This window comes from Protopterus annectens, chromosome 7.part0 (assembly GCF_019279795.1).
Source record: "Protopterus annectens isolate FY-2018-M chromosome 7.part0, PAN1.0, whole genome shotgun sequence".
Lineage (NCBI taxonomy): Eukaryota > Metazoa > Chordata > Ceratodontiformes > Protopteridae > Protopterus > Protopterus annectens.
This window is the reverse complement of record NC_056739.1, coordinates 1,775,835,511-1,775,853,539: the sequence shown is the minus strand read 5'-3', so window position 1 is coordinate 1,775,853,539 and position 18,029 is coordinate 1,775,835,511.

Below are 18,029 nucleotides of genomic sequence, written 5' to 3'. Positions count from 1 at the left end.
ATAACATATGCTTAGTCAATATACACAGTCTCCACAGAAATAAAATTCTTCTCAACAATTCCACATTAAGCAGCATTATTACTAATGCAGTGGTTGTTGCTGGCAAACAATTTTGCATTTAAGTTCATCTACAAATGCAGTGCCTGCTGCCCTTGAACAATAAATTGCTGTGTTGCATTAAATATAGTGGGCTAGTGATATTGCCATAAGATTTCCTAAACTCGATTAGCTATGCAATAGGAAATGTGTTGCAAACAAAGATCATTTAGGAGCCTAGCACAAATTCCCAATTGTTCCAAAGCATTGTCTGGTTAAACGACTTGCTCAGTCGGGAGATACATTTATTTATTTATTTATTTTACATTTGTTGACTGGGAAAGTCTGACTGGACACAGGTGCTTTTTCAGCAGAGGCCCAGGGAGAAAAGCTCCAACAATAACAAAGACATATGCTGTAAAAATAAAAAATAACAATAATAAAATGAAACTGTAGTAGCATACAAGTTCAGCAATACTACAAAAATGGACAATACAGTACTTTAGAGGTTACAAAATCAACACATGAGATGTGAATATATACACGTAGATAAAGAGCAAGGCAAGTTATAATAGAAATGACTGCAACAAATGAAGTACAATAGCACTAACTGAGCAAGGTGTGGTTAAATATACAAAACAGACGTATCCAGGAGGGTTGCAAGAACAAAGCCAGGTGTTTACTAAGTGAGTAGTTAGGAACTTTTTGAATTGTACTATGGAGCAGTTAGAGGAAATAGAAGTAGGCAGTTTATTCCATATTTTAGGAATGATGTTTGAGAAGAGAGATTCCCCAGCTGAGTTGTTAGTTTTGGTGGTTTCTACAAGGGGTTTGTTACTGGAACAGAGGGCTCTAGAAGTGGTGTCTGGTTGTATAAGATTTTTGAGAGCAGGGATTTTATCTGATTGATGCAGGATTTTGTGGGCAAAGGTTAGTTGTTTATAATATAACAGCTGAGGGAATTCTAGCCAATTTAGTTGTTTAAGAACAGTGCAGTGATATGACCTGTGTGTGTGGCATCAGTAGCAAACTTGGCAATTTTATTTTAATTTGATTCTAGCTTGGTGAGATCAGTTTTACGGAGGTTTGTTAGTACAGGGGAGGCATATAAGAGAGGTGACAGGAGGTTTGTATGGCTGATGGTAGCTTTTGTTGGTCATGTTAAAAATTGTTTGTTTCTGTAAAGAAGATCTATTTTTTTGTGAACCTTTTTAATAGTTTGGGCAATATAAATGTTGAATTTCTGATTGTTGTCAATTTTGACCCCTAGTAGTTTAGTATGCATTACTGCCGTGATAATAGTTTTATTTTTGGACTCAAAGTTGAATGTTAGGTGAGTAGAGAGAGTTCTAGAGGGATAAAAGAGAATGACCTTTGTTTTTATTGGGGTTTAGAATGAGTTGTGAGTTGGTGAGTCATGTTTCTACTGACAGAAATGAATCTTGGGTTATGGTGTGCAGGTCTTGTAGGGAGGAGGCTGTGCATATTACAGTAGCATCATCTGCATATTGTATCACAGAAGCATGAAGAATAGAGGTGTGGAGTTGAATGGTAAAGAGGGAGAAAAGTAGATGGCCAAGGAGGGAGCCTTGTGGGACTCCTAAGGCAACTGGCAGGAGAGTGGAGAGGTGGTGTTGTATGGCCTCCTAACATCCTGACAGGTAGTTTTGGAATCAGATGATAGAGGAGCTACTAAGGTTTAGGGAGGAGAGGATCTTGATCAATTTGTTGTGATTTACCATATCAAGGTCTTTGGACAAGTCTAAAAATATGGCAGATATGAATTATCCTTGATTTCTATGGTGATTGACTATATTAGTAAAGGGCAATAGGGCTGTAGTGGTACTGTGATAGGGGCGAAAACCATGTTGTATGTTTGATAGCAGTTTGTGGGTGTGAAGGTAGTTCAATAGTTGATTAATGATGACTCTGTCTAGGATTTTAGATAAGGATGATACGATGGCAATTGGACAATAGTTACTAAGTTCTGTGGAATTGCCTCCTGTGTGTAGAGGTATTATGTGGGATATCTTCCAGTTAGCAGGTACTATGCTCTCAGATATACATCTGTTAATGAGTATTGCTACTGGGTATGCTATTCCCTCTGCTGCGATTTGCAGAAATTCAGCTGGGAGATTATCTGCAGCTAGGGTAGTAGGTTTTAGTTTATGCAGTAGTTTTTTTTTTTATGGTATCTACAGACACTGGTTGTAATGTAAATTGGCTGGGGCTATTTTGGGAGGAGTTGCTGAACTGAGGTGCTACAGGGGCAAGGTTGTTGGAGATGTTTTGAGAATTAGCAAGGGCTAGGATAGCTTCTGTAAAGTATTATTAAATTGGGTAGCTATTCTATCAGAGTTGTTGTTTGAGGTTGGAGTGGAAGTAGATGTTTTGCCTAGTAGTAGTACATTATTAACTGCAGCTCAAACTTTTTGATGGATATTTTGGTGTTTTTTCTGAATGTTATGGTAGTCGCTGATTTTGTCTTGTTTTACAAGTTTCTTAACTTTGTTTCAAAGTTCAAGGAATGTTATTTTTGTAGTTTGTGTTTTGTATTTGTGGTATTGTTCCCAAGCCTTGTCTCTAGCTTTGAGTAGGGATCTGCATTCTTTACTCAGTCAGGGTGCATAGTTGGCTTTCACTCATGTTTCTGGGGGGAGCATGGCAGTTTAAAATGTCTAAAAAGTAGTACTAAAGGAGTTAACGGGTATCTGTTTGAGAGGGAGTCCCAGTTACAACTTTTTAAGGCAGTGGTGAATCTGTGTGGGTTAAAGTCTTTTTTGTTTCTGATTGTGTCTAAATGAAGATGGAAATATTTAAAACCTGCACCCTTGTCACAGGAAGCAGCTCATTAACAATCCAGAGCTTAAGTCCTCTGTGCTAATTGTTAGACTAATGTTTTTTTAACTAAATGCAGAAATTCTTTAGAATCCAGTCTTGCACAGAAGATTATACCTCAATAATAATCAACAATGCAATGACCTTGTAAGGCATGCTGAAAATTAAACAGTTCTGATCATCACTCTAAATAATGCAGACTGTATGACCTGACAAATGCAAAACCCTTTGGTTTAAAGAAAGTATTGAAAAAATATATTACTAAAATGCAATATGTTTAGACTGTATTACACAATCCTGGCCTGTTAATGAATTCATTCATTCTTTAGTGCAATGAATAAAGCAAAACAGTTGCAGACCATATAAATGCTGTAGCAGTAGCATTTGTTCAACAACATTTGGCATACTGGTTTATTTATTTATTTGTTTATTTATTTTGGGGGGGGGTTGCATGCTTGCAGGGCACCTACATCTCATTTTGACCTCCCTATGTATTTTCTGTCAGACTACTCAAAATCAGTTAAAAAGTTAAAAGAATAACAGGGTTTGCATCAACATGTATTTTGTCTACCAGATGAAATTGGGTTTGGCAGATGGATTAAAGCTCTTACCCCTATAGATAAGGTGCAGGGTTTGACTTTGACAAGCCCTATATATCACACCCACACACACACACACACACACACACACACACACACACACACACACACACACACACACACACACACACACACACACACAAACTGTAATTCCAAACATACTGGTCATAACTGTACTGTCTCTCTGCTGAAACTAAAATGACGTGCTGTAAGTCTAAATTGCTGCACTCTTGTTCTAGTTTTGAAATCTCGTGCTATCTTTGCTGGCATACTTGCTCCTGTTTCATTGGCTGAAGTCAGGAAGTAGCAGGAGGTGGACTTAGACAAAGTATGAGACTTTCATTTTTTATGCTTAACATGACAGCGTGCAGTCACCCAGAAAAGTAAGAAAACTTTTCTTTTTTCTTTTCTTTTTTTTTTTTTTTTTAATGAAATGTTATGTCCAGTCCCCCCTTCCAGAATAGGACCCTGGGCAGCTGACTAGGTCGTCTAGTGCTGGATCTGGCCCTGACTGTGGGATGGTATCAAAAGCTTTGACATAAGCAGTGTGAAACAATTTACCTGCATTTAGTCCACCAATGTTAGTAGGCGGGATCTACCTTTAATTAACTCAAATTGGTTTGTGTCAAATGACTGTAGGCTACTGATGTCCTTATTAATATGTTCCATAATGATATACTCCATTGCTTTACAGATAAGGCTGGTGAGGCTTACAGGTGTATAGCTTACATAGTCAGTGGTGGGTCCTCCCTTACAAGAACCCATTGGAGAGGCTGAGCTTGAATAGTTCCAGTAGCAAGTCTGGAAGGTTGTGTTCAGTGCTGACAAGAGATAGCCTGGCACATTGTCTGCACTTATGGAGCTAGTATTTTTATCCTTATTGACAGCCCTCAGAACTAGCTATGAAGTAATCTGGATGGATGGTATCTGCATGACATGTGAGGAAAATAAGGGTGGAGATATGGGTGTAATGTTTAAGCTAAATTTATAAGGTAATATGTTGACTATGTCTTCTAGAGATGAGTATTTATTGTTGTTATGCACTACTCAGTACCTTGCTGGATATTGATTTTAAGGTTTCTGACATAAATGAAAAATGTTTTATGGTTGCCCTTAACAAAGGTGGTGTTTTTTTTTCATTTAGTACGTACCTTTGGAGAATTTGAATTTACTTCTGATGTTCTTTGGTAATCTTTCTGAGTTTCATTTTAGAGGCTAGGGTATTGTTTGTTCTTATGGAAAATAAGTTTCTTCCTTTTATTTTATATATTTTTTATACTAGGGTTCCACTATAAGGATTTATTGCTGATCTTGGCATTGCATTTGTATATAATAGGGTCCGATGTCTCAATTCATGCTCTCAGGTGATCATAGAAACTGTCTGTGAATGCAGCAGTGTGCATCATAGGGTCGTTGAGAGGAAGGAATGCTTAAATTACTTCAGGTTATGAGGTAGCTCTAAGAGATTTGCTTTAGAATAGTCTCTAAAGACAAAAGGGTTTAATGAAAAATCTAATTTTATTCTTGTAGTAAATACTATTGAATGATGGCTGGATTTGATCAATGATGGGGCAACGACAGGTATAGAGCTTAGATGGGATTATACTGTTGAGGACTAGAACCTATATTTTGGATACCCTATATGTAATGTGAATTGGTTGGTATACACCATTATCATTTATTAGATTTTGGAAGCAGAGATTTCCCAGTTAATAGAAGGACTGTTGAAATCCCCTAGGAAAATACTGTTAGGTTCAAAGGGAAGGTAATCCTGTTTGTTTAAGTAAGCCTTGTGGGCTGTGGTTCACATGGAGGGGGTGTATACCTCTGAACTGTACAGATTTTGGCAGAATGTCCAGATTTTTGCCTCATATTTTTGGTCCATTTTTCATAAAATTGTATTTTTCTGGCAAATTAGTGACAACTCAATAAAAACTGAAGTTAGAAAATAATGACAAACATTTGAGTTTCAGACTTCAAACCCTTCAGAAATTACATGCTAATGCAAAACCTGTTATTCTATCAACCTTCTAAGTTTGTAAGGACAATATTTAAAAATTGTCCCTGTTTTTGGGCCTTTGTCCCACTTTTATGTATGGCTTTGTCCAGATTTCTTGCTGTAAGAGGTTAAGAGGTATGAGGGGGTATGGTATTTATTTGGCCATATCGTGATAATGATTTTTATTTACTGTAAGTTGGATATGGTGGAGCACAAGGCCATTCACCAGCTTTATGAGTCTAGATGCGATTTGGCTTCTTAGGAATATGGACATGTCCCCTGCAACAACATAGTCATTTTTGGTGGTGGGTTTTAAAGACTGGTAGGCACTGAAACCTGGCACTATGAGGGCACTATGTCTACACTAAAACCATGTTTCAATAACTACGTTGATAGTATTTTTTGAGGGTCAGGAAGACTGTAAAGAATGCAGCTTATTTTGACTTCTAGCATTGAGCAGTGCTATCTTTATATAGTTTTGAATTTGTTTACAATTATAAGGCTGACAAGTTAAGAGACATGGTCCAAATAACCGGATTAGTCTACCTTTTTGCTAAACATTTTGCAGTCATTTTAAAGGTGGTAGATCAGATAGTAATTATTTTTATGATCTTTTCCTGACTGTGAATGCGATTCCAAGTTATTCATTCTTGACATGTGGATTAACAAAGCGGAAGTCCTGCTACTCCATGCTGTTTTTTTTTTTTTTTTTTTTTTTTTTTTTGGAGGGGGGTAGGTGGTCAAAAATGCACGGTTTCCCTGTCAGAAATACTTGCTTTGACTTGCTAACAATAGATGCTTCATGCTTCCTTTCCAGAATAAAATAATAGAAAGGATTGCTTGTCATTATGCCCATTGGAAGTATATTTTAACACCTCTTTCTCATATACGTTTGCTAATAAATAACCCATTACAGAGTACACATTTACTGGTGATATTTGTTAACGCCTTCTGTTGTATAAATTTACTAGTTAATAACCCATAACAGAGAGTACATTTATTATGTCAGTCAACTTCCTGGTAGTGCTGTGAGGCATTTAGGCAATTCTAGACAGCTTTGTGGTAACTAGGATGTTGATAATCCCAAAGAACTGAAAACAATATTTACTAAGTAGACAAAAGCATGTATATTTTCACACCTTCTGATGGTAGTCAGTAATCACTTCTTAGACTTGGCAATTTCTGTTTGTTATTTAGCTATTCTTTTTAATAGGATCATTTGTTCAACAATTTCACAGGTGGCCTGGTGAAATTGCATAAACCTTTTCTGAGAATAACTTTATTAACACTGGGAATGTAGATGCCCTGTAGGCTAAGAAAAGGCCTTCCTGTAACAGACTGTATGACAGTAAATATAAATTCAGCCTATATATTATATTATTATATGTGTTGTTATTTAAATTATTACAAGTGTTAACTTAGAAATAGAAATTTCTCGGTAAAACAGCTATGAACTTTCTCTAATAAATATCAGACTTTAAATATGAGCAAAACTGAGCATTATGCTGTAAGTCTGGTTTGACCACAGGCTTATGTAGAAGGATCAGTACTATATGAGTTTGACTATATATTAAAATCAGACTGCACTTCAAATATCCTTTCTGTTTAGTGGCATCTTTATACACATGTATAGACCTGAGTCTGTATGTTTAATTGGGTAGCTATCCATAAAGGAATGCTTCACCAGCAAATATATATATATATATATATATGTATATGTATATATATATATGTATATGTGTATATATATATATATATATATATATATATATATATATATATATATATATATATATATATATATATATATATATATATATATATATATATATATATATATATATATATATATATATATATTTAAAAATCCTCAAAATAAACAATGCAACAATAAGTGTTTTTTCAATGAGGCAGGCCCATCTGCAATCCCACACACCCATAAGTTCAAGTTTATTAAGTTTATTAGGGTGCTTTTTAACAAAACAGAATGTAAATGTGATAAAATTAGTGTGAAACTTGTTTTGAGCAGCATGTTACCACTCAAAAATGATGCTACACCCACAATGCAAACAAAAGATAACTGATTTCAGTTATTGACTTAGATTTTGGGGTCATTCTAAGGGGATTCGATACATTTTAGCCTGGAGGGAAATGATCAACATCCCTGGCTGCTTTGCTAAAGATGGCCTGCACTTCTCTCATGAAGGCTTCTGTATATTGGCCAGAACCTTTTCCTCCCCCAAAATGCTCTTTTTAGGCAATGTCAGCCTCCCCAAATTACTTACATAGCCAATCAAAATCAAAACTGCATAAAGGTAGCCCTGCTCAATACTAGAAACCTAAACAAAAGTTATACTCTTTATAGGCATTTTAACTAATGAAAATTTAGATATCTGCATAGTTAATGAAACATGGTTTTAGAACAGCTATAGTATGCCCCCAGTGCAGCATTTCAGTACCCACCAGTCTTTCAGATCTAATGCAGAAAATGATTGTGTTACTGGAGGGGGCATGTCTGTATTCCTAAGCAACCATCTTATCTTCAAGCTCTTAAGCTAGGGCAATGACCTTTGAACTTCTACATATCCTTTCCACAGTAAATAGAACATGATACCATGTCATAGCCAACTATGATAACCCCTCTTTGCTACTAGAAACCTACAAGGCGTATCAAAACAAACTGACATCGCTCTCTGTCAAGTGTAGCACCATTCTCATTGTTGACTTCAGCTATCCCTCCATTAAATGAAAAACCTATTCTACCTCAAATAAATTATTTGAAGATAATAGTTAACAGTAATGTCTCCCAGGGATCAGTCCTAAGACCATTTCTATGTGGTACTTATTTCTCTGATGTTTAATCTGACATCAAGAGCCTTTGACTGACAATGTTGATAGATGACTGCAAACTTGGAGTTGTCATTAACTCTCTGTATCACATCCAAATTCTTCACACATCAATATTTACTGCCCTAGATGACAACCTAAAACCAAATGCCAAGAAATGCACCATAGTATCCTTTGACAAATCTGGACACCCATGTATCTACCACATAGGTGACACCCCTTTTAAAACTGCCATTAGGGACCCGGGCACTTTCATGGGCAAAAATGATGCTTTCATCACCATGTATCTGTAGGAGGTGGGGTGCTACACTCCTAAGCGTGCTGTCCTTTGAATGAGATGTTAAACTGAGGCACCATTTGCTTGAGTCGGTGGTAGCTCAGGTGGAAGTAAAAGATCCTACAGCACCTATCAAAAAGAATGAGGTAAGTTCCTCAGTGACATAATTACTACCTCAGGTCTTCCCTGAAAAGAGGCTACTAGCCCAGAGGAACTAACCTGGTCAAAAAAGGATAAATAAAAAAATAAAAAATAAAAATAAATGTCTCCACTGTTGTTAAGAAATCCTTTTACCTAGCCAGAGTAATTAACAGGGGCATTTCTTAAGAGATCTAATGAAGTTATGAACCCTCTATAATCATCCCTCATCAGGCCCATATTACAGTATAATGGATCATCTGTTAAGCAAATGTCTAAGCATATGACCTAGCTTGAGAGACTTCAATATTTCCTCACTAAGATAGACAAGAGCATGTTGTTCTTGAGCTACCTAGAATGCCTTAAAGTGCTCTTTTTTCTGTTTCCTGCAGAGGTGATGCCTATCTCGTCTACAGAACTTCAAAGGATCAAGGCCTATGCAACTTCCTGCAAACCGGCAAAACTAATAATGCCCTCAACACCTATTCAAGAGATCTTAACTTTTGCTGAAACATAAATAGGACCTGTTGGTGAGATAGATAAGAATCCCTCTTTTATGGCAATAGACTTCCTTTGGATAGAATGAAAAGTTGCTCCTTCACCCCTCCCTCCCCTTTAAGTGTAAGCAGGACAAATGGATGGGCAATAATAAATAAACCCTGAGACTGGCCCCTCAAGCCATTATTGCAAAAAGTCAAAAGCAGGTATAATTCAGCCATGTATGATTTGGGATATAGTGGCTAGGCTACTAATGGCCCTCTGGATCTACAGCCTACTATTGTAGGTTCATAGGTATGTGCTAGGCCAGCTGCCCTTCTGGTCCATTTTAAGCCTAGCCAATTTCCTTTTTTATGTTCTAACTAACTTATCCGATTTGGCCTTACCCATCCCATAACTGATAATGATATATTACTCTTAAATGATAATAACTGGGATCATACCACAGATAAGTTGAATGGACCCATGCATGACATAAAACATTTAGGAGCTGTCTCTTTTCATTATTAGTGCAGCAGACTGTCTGAGGTAAATATTCTGTTTCTCATCGATAGATCCAAGTTGCTCTTGGATATGGACAGGGATGAACTCTGTTTTATGTCGATCGGGATGCTGTTCCATAGCAGTGATATCCTCTGCGAGATATACTTGTCTCTCAAACTGCTATGTTGATATTGTAGAAGAGGTTTAGATCCTTAGACTGAGAATTTCTGATGTAATTTGACATACTGATGTGCAGTAAATCCAGCAGTATTGGGTTGGAGGATGCCTTGTATGCCAAACACAGGTCACCTCTTTGCAACCTGTAGGATACAAAGTATAGTGACAGGGATTTGAGTTGGTCCATGTAAGACATGTTGTTTATGCCTTGTATCCTTTTAGTAAGGCATTAATGTAGACATTCCAGTTGTTACATGTGTCTGGACAGTTGCATATCAAAGGGAGCATTAAACTCAATAATTGGCCCTATGACTGGATGGGTAAAGGGGGGAAATTGCATCCCTAGATCTGACACAATTGTTTAGAAGTTGTGCAGTATAGAAGGACATTTTTACAACAATGGACACATGCTGGTCAAAAGCTAGGCCAGTGTCCACATAGGTTCCTAAGCCCCAATCCCCGAGCAACTGGGTCAATTCTTAGAAACATTTTGTAAATGTGGTAGTTTCCTAAGGGAGATGACTTCCCAAAGGATACAATAATGCATTTTTGGCATTTAGTTTCAGTCCATGATTTTGGCACCAGTTATTTGTTTGGGACATACCTTCCTGCAGGATGACTAAACCATTTGGGGATTCATTGACTGTTCTGTCATGTAGTCATCTGTAAACTTACTTAGCCACAGCCCTTTGGTATTGGCTTTTTCTTCAGAAAAGTAGATGCCAAACAGGACCGAAGAATCTATGAAAAGTGACATAAAAAAGTAACAACTGTATTCAGTTCTCACCATCATTTGCCAAATCAGATAAATATATGTTTAGAACCTGCCTTAAACTGGCTAGGGAGGACATTCAGGAAGCCACAGAGGTAGCTAGCAAGTTCCACAGATATGGGACTTAATAGTGAAAAGATCAGGAAACCCAAATTAACAAAGTTAACCCACAGAATTGCTAGCATCCATCATTTACTGAGTGCAAAACCTTTACAGAGCAGTAGGGCACGATAACTGAAAAGATCATTCAACATAGCAATGACCCATGTCATGAATAGACAAATACACTAATACTAGAATCTTTGAAAAGATCCTGTACTCAACAGGGAGCCATGCAGCCTATGCACAACAGGAGTAATATATAATATGTTGGTAATGAGACGTTCCTGTAAGTAACCTGGCTGCAAAACTGTGCACCATCAATAACTGGTTCCATTCAGTATTAACCAGTCCCAGCTGGAGAGCACTATAATAGTCCAGTCTGGAAGAAGTGAGTGCATGAACAACAATCAAAAGATCTGTTTGTGGAATTAATTGTTTAATCATGGAGATATTTCTAAGATGCAAACAAGATGACTTTACTATAGCTTACAGCCAGACTTCTCAACCTCTTACTGCAAGAAACCTGGACGAAGCCTAAAATAATTGGGGTGGGGGGGGACTAAAAATAGGGACAGATTTTAAATATTTCTCTTATAAACTTAGAAGTTGCTAGAATAACAGGATTTGTGCTAGCATACATTTTCTGAAGGATATCGAGTCTGCAACTCAAATGTATGTAATTGTTTAGTGACTTCAGTCCTCTGTGACTTGCCAGAAAAACCACAAAAAATGTGAGGCAAAAATCTGGACATTTGTGAAACTGAGGACAGAGATATGCTGACAGCTTGTCCTGAAGTGTAAGCAGAGAGCCAGGATGCCAAGATTCTTCGCCTTACTAACAAATTTCAATTTATCAATTTATCATTACCATACATAATGTGATTAGGCAAAAGTATGGCAGAATAATCTCTCAGAATTTCATGAACAGTCAAAGCCACCATCTTAGTGTTCAATTTTTGTTAATTATTAGTAAGCCACGCTTCTCGGTCATCACCCAGAGAAGAAATACCAGTCATATCTGCTTGGGAAAGGATAAATAGATCTGAGAACCATCTGCTTAATGCTAGGCCCCTTTCCTTTAATAAGTCTCCAAGAAGAAGCATCTAAAACGAACAATAAAGGTAAAAAATAAAACTTGTGAGATTCCACATATGAGATTGTATTTAGATGAAGTACTGAGACCATAGTAGACTGTTTGCACACATTTAGATAGGTAAGACTTAAACCAGTCCAAAACCATAACAGAAATTCCACAGTAGGATTGAAGTTGTTGTATTAGGATACTGTGGTCCACTATGTCAAATGCTGCAGAGATCTAGGAGGACCAACACTTTATTATGCTGCTGGACTCTTGCCATCAGGAGATCATTAACAACTATTATGACAGATGTTTCAGTATTATGGCAGGTATGAAACCCTTACTGGAAATGATCCATGAGTCCACTAACTTTAAGATGAGTCTTTATCTGCTTTCTTAGTAGCTTTCCCAAAAAATGGGAGGTTAGAGATTGGGTGGTAGCTATTCAAATTAAATGTCTGTAAAGATTTTTTTTGAGAGCTGGGATTACTAACACCTTCTTCAAGACTGAAACAGAAACCTTGTCCCTCAAACAGATAATCAAGATCTGGTAAATCATCAGATGAGTACATCAAAACTGGCTGTGATCAGATAGGAAGGACAAGTTTCCAGCCTGCATGTTGTTAATCAAACACCAAAAGAACTCATCAGTGAATGCATCAAAATCAAGAATAATGACTGCCAATCAGGACATAGACAATGGGACAGGAGGAAATACTGTGCCACTCTTGGGGTAAACCAAAAGAAAGGAGGAGCTAATGAAAGCAATCTTGTCAGCAAAAAAAAAATCACACAATAGACTCACATTCTGAGTTTGACAAAACTCGTTTGGTTCATAGACAAGCCAGTCTGCCCAGTCTCTCCATTATTGGGAAAATCACTTCTCTCTGATTAGTCTCTGAAGAGATCTCCCTTTACAGGAACTCTGACTTCTTATGGGAGATGTCTGCTTGTTTGGTGAAGTAATACTCATCATAAAAAACACAAAAGACCACCGGTGCAAAAAACAAAGAAAACACCAAACTGGAGGATGTGACTGGAAATGAGATGAACTGCACAACTTCTTGAATGTAAAAAAGCTTTATTCAACACTTTCATCCACAGACTTTATCAGAAATGTTAAATACATGAACAACCAGATATAAATACTCTTAAAAACCCCAATCAACTTATAACTGTGGATGAAAGTGTTGAATAATACACCATGGCCACAGAACAACTGGAGAAGGGAAGAAACACTAGAAAATAATGCACCGTGTTTTCTTGGCAATCAAGATTCCCACTGTCCCCAGAAAACTGAAATACATCACCGGAATGAAAACATGCTATCATAAAACAACAAAGCCAAATGTCATCCAAAAGTGATCCCACTGGCTACTGTAGAATTTAAAGAAGAAATAGCAGCACACATATTCAACAAAAAGCTAAATCAGAAATCCGACATAAAAATCCAAAGAAACAGCATCTTCTTCACAACCAGCAAATAGCTACCAAACCTATTAAAGCAACATTTTTTCAAAAAAAAAAAAAAAGCGGCTCAGAAACTCCTTCAAACAGCAATAAATGTATATAATTACAAAAGGAAAATACATAAAACATAGTTGTTCTACAAATATTAGTAAAACAATGTATAGCAAATAATACTTTGGTTGCAAGGAAACTGTGGCAGTACTGTATAGTCGTAAGCCCATATTCTAATGATAATTACTTGACTGCAATTTTAACTGTAATATATGAGCATTCTGAGTTCTATAAAAGTCAATTTTGCATCATGCAGGGATGGGGGGGGGGTGATAGGTAGTTGGAGAGGCTGGTAGGAAGGAAACACTGAGATAAATAATTTCATTTTTTGAGGTGTTTCAGTAAGGTACATAGGGTATATGGGCTAACCTATGGTGTTGCAAGAAGAAGTAGATGTCCTGTTAAGACCATTGAAAAATGAATATTATTTTTTTCTTTTCTTGCAAAATGGAGTATCAGAAAACTGGAGGATGGCTTTTGTGATTTTTCTCACTCAGCAGAGGTCTCAGGAAAAAAGCAAAGACAGTTAGTTACAGACAGGTCAGGTGTACCTCCAGTTCAGGGAAAATAATGGAATGGGTTATTTGGGTAAACTGGCCTGAATGCCACTTATTTTATAGGAAGGCAGCCTAGTCAGTGTAGCATTTCTGGACTTCTGCAGTATATGAATATTCTGGAATGTCCATTTTTGAAATCCTGATTTGTCAACATGTATAGCCATCAAGAAAAAGTATTAGCAAATGAAACAAAACAGGAAAATGTACCATTTTCTTTTGTAGTGGCAGTCCTACATTCTCATTCTAATTCAAGATACTCTTTGTGATGCCCATGCACTGGCCCAGTAATCAAGGAGCCTCAATCCTCACCACTAGCACCAATGAGGGGCATCCATATAGGGGAAAGGATAATAAATACACACACAGTAAAGTACAATTTCTCTTAAGAGCACACAGAGATCACCGTCAGTCTGGGGGCTGGTTTCTCCCTTTCTCTCCAGATCCTGAATAAGACTCCTCACTGGCACAGCTATAGGGTCAAGAGCTCAGCCTAGTGGTCAAGCTAAAACCTCCAGCACCCTCTCTGTCCAACCAGTGCTTCATGTCCCTGCCCAAGTAGCTGACACACACACACACTTTGAGATAAGGGTTACATACAAACACACAGACTCTCCTGGGGAAAGCTGACACAGGGTCTCCAGCTATGCCCCCTTCTCACCCAGACTATAAGGTAGAAATCAGATATGCAACAAAGTATCAAATATTTAGTATCTTTACTTGGAAGTGTTTACATAGGTATTTTTATACTCCAGCTAGACTCCAAAATGTTTTTCCTCAGGTAGACAGCAAATGTTGGAGATGTGATGGGGAAGAAAGAGGTAACTTTAAACATATTTTCTTGAAGTGTATTGAGTTGACAGACTTTAAATATTCCCTGCAGACTACTCTGCCAGATATACTGTGTGAACAAATTGGTATAACTAAGGAAATTATTTTTTGAGGTATGATACAGAATCTGAATTGCCTTGACATAGTAAGGCCTTGCTAAGTCTAATTACAATGGCTGCCAAAAAAAGCAATTACTACAAAATGGAAATCAAAGTGTAAACCAACTGTATTAGTAGTAGGGAATATAGTAACATAGATAAAACAACTGGAATTGGGATCTTCAGAAAAGGGTAGGAGCAAATTAAATAGAAAAAAATGGGAATCGTGGAACAAATACATGCAGAGGAAGAATGACGTTTAAAAGAAGGCAGGATTTGAATCAGCTATGTAACGTTTGACTGACAATGACTAGATAGATCACAAGTGATGTATAATGTTTGCAACTAAAATTATGTCAATATGGTTTGTTTTCATTTAAATAAATGTATGATTGCCTATATCGTACGTGATAATTTAATAAACATTTCTTGTTAAAAAAAGACAGTTTAAAGTATTATTTGCTTCCAATTAAAATGTGGTACACTTTATCTGTTTATTCAGGCAATGACTTCTAGATTTTTTTTAATGTTTGTTTGCACTGTTAGAATTGCATATGTTTATTGTCCATAATTTTATAGACTTTCTTTCACTGTATGTCTGTTTTAAAGTCAGTTAGCACATAAATGTATTTTAATGATTTCATATCCAAATAACATAAATGTCAAAACATTTTAGTAAGCACTACAAATTTTATGCTTTAAATGACCTGCTAAGAAATGCTGCATATGTAGCTTCATAAAATATAGTGAACTATGTGAAACAGAAGAAAGGTGGGCAAATGACGCATGCCTATAGCTGTGAAGCTATATCACTTCCTTATAATTTCCTGATTCTTGAAGATAAGGAGTTCAGTACCCATTTTAAAATGAATAATAAAAGTGATTTAATATATATACACACACAAACACACACACACACACACACACACACACACACACACACACACACACACACACACACACACACACACACACACACACACACACACACAGTAACCCTCCTAACTACTTTGTTTAAGCTATGGATTGGGATTTCTTTAGGAGTAGCATGTCCAACAGCTCTGGGTTTGACATAGCTTTATATTTTAGGCAGAGATCACCTCAGAGTAGGCGATATGTTACAGAGTAAAGCTGGAGTTTTTTGAGATGGTCAGTGTAGGGCATCTGTTTGAGGCCAGTTATCCACTTTGTGAGATACTTCTGTGGCGTTTCCAGCTGCTGCAGATGTCTTATTAGGTACATTCCAAAAGGGACGTTGTACTCTATAATGGGTCTATTGAGTGTTGAGTAGAGGGGAACAATGACCTCTTTTTTCCTGGATGAGAGCCCTTTTATGATGAGGTGTGCCACGTAGAAGGACTTCCTGACTACTGTGACAATGTGACTATCAAAGGACAACTACTGTCCACCTGGGTCCCAAGGTCTCTTATCACACATTCGGTGTTAAGTAGACTGCTGTCTATGTAGTAGTTCATGGGTACAGAGTTTTTACCAAAGGGGATGACAATGCACTGTTTGGCATTGAGCTTGAGGCCATGGCTCTGACACCAGGCATCTGTCTCAGCGAGGCCCTTCTGTAGGATTTCCACATCATTTGGGGACTCGACTATGGTTCCTAGTTTGCAGTCATCTGCGAACTTCGTTAGCCAGAGGCCTTCTGTGTTAGCTTGTACTTCAGAGAAGTAGATACCAAACAGGAGAGGTCCCAGGACTGAACCCTGTGGTACTCCACTTGTCACTGGTTTGAAGTCAGATTTGTTGTGTGCAACTTTTACAGTGTGGGTTCTGTCAGTGAGCCAGTTGGCAACCCATCTTGTGACATAGGGATTTATATATATTTTAGTGAGTTTAGCTATAATTCCAGAATGGGGGATGGTGTCGAACACCTTAGCGAGGTCAAGGATAGGCTGTGTGAACCACCTTACCCTCATCTACAGCTTTGGTGACTGCCTCAAAGAAGTTGATCAGGTTCAGGATGCATGATCTGCCTTTCACAAACCCGAATAGTATAGTATACAGATGTGTAAAGCAGAGATTATGACAGTGGTTGACCACTCAAGAAGGCATATGCAAAAACACAGGGAAAGCAGGAGCCTAGAGGATACCTTCCCAACTTAATATAATCTGAGAGGTCCTGTAGAGACACCAGGCACATTCTGATCTCAGTCAGGTGGCAACTATTACAGCCCTACTCTTCACCTCATGTGTATGTGTATGGAAGAACATATATATAATACCAAACACAACTTGCTGATAAGGTTTAAGGGTCTGTAGTGCAGGAAGGGGGTGAAGGTTAGGTCAACAACCCTTGTAGATATGAGCTATACCTCTGATCAGCCTTCTGCACACTGTCGAAGCATTATTTTATGGATGCTGTTCTCACTTCTGTTAACATATTACTGCCCACGTAAACAAAACATCAGCACATCATTTGCTGAACTGAGCAGAACAGCTAACTTACAAGATTTGACCCTGTACCATTAATGACATTTTGTGGTGTAGAATTGTAGGTGACTAAGAAATTAAAGATATGCAAATAAGAATGGTGGCTGGAGGGCTATTTCAACTTAAATTTCTTGGAAGCTCTAATAAAGTAAATGCTGTGTCTCTGGAGTCTGTTGAAATAAACCATGCAGATTGGGAAATGGCAACTGGAATGGTAAACTTGACAGTTAATTGCCTAAAGAAAGAAAGAAAAAGAAAAAAGTATATCAAAGACTACCTTAGCTACTAGCAACTTATTCTGTTAAATAAATTTGGATCTTGGTACTCCCCAGATGATGTAAAGCTCTGACCTGTAAGTTTATCATTAATTCTCTGACATAAATTGTATACATTTCTATGTCGTAGGCAAAGTAGTTTGACAATAATGTCCATTTGCCTAAATTGAGGTTCATTGAACCAAGTTACTGTCACAGAAAATGTTTTGTTTCCCCGAGTTGCATCAGCCTCAGAGTTGACGATATAAGAATGTAGCATAAAGGCCTAATAACCAGCGTGTGAAGTATAATGGATTTTGCACCCCCCCACACACACACACAAAATGAGTTGATAGTTCACAATTGTCAGGTATTTTTATATGTTTGCATTTCAGTTGTGAGCTGCTGCTAAAGGGTCTGTTATTAACTTCTTCTGTAGTTACTGAAGTAAATTTTAATATCGTATAACGTGGGAGTTTGTT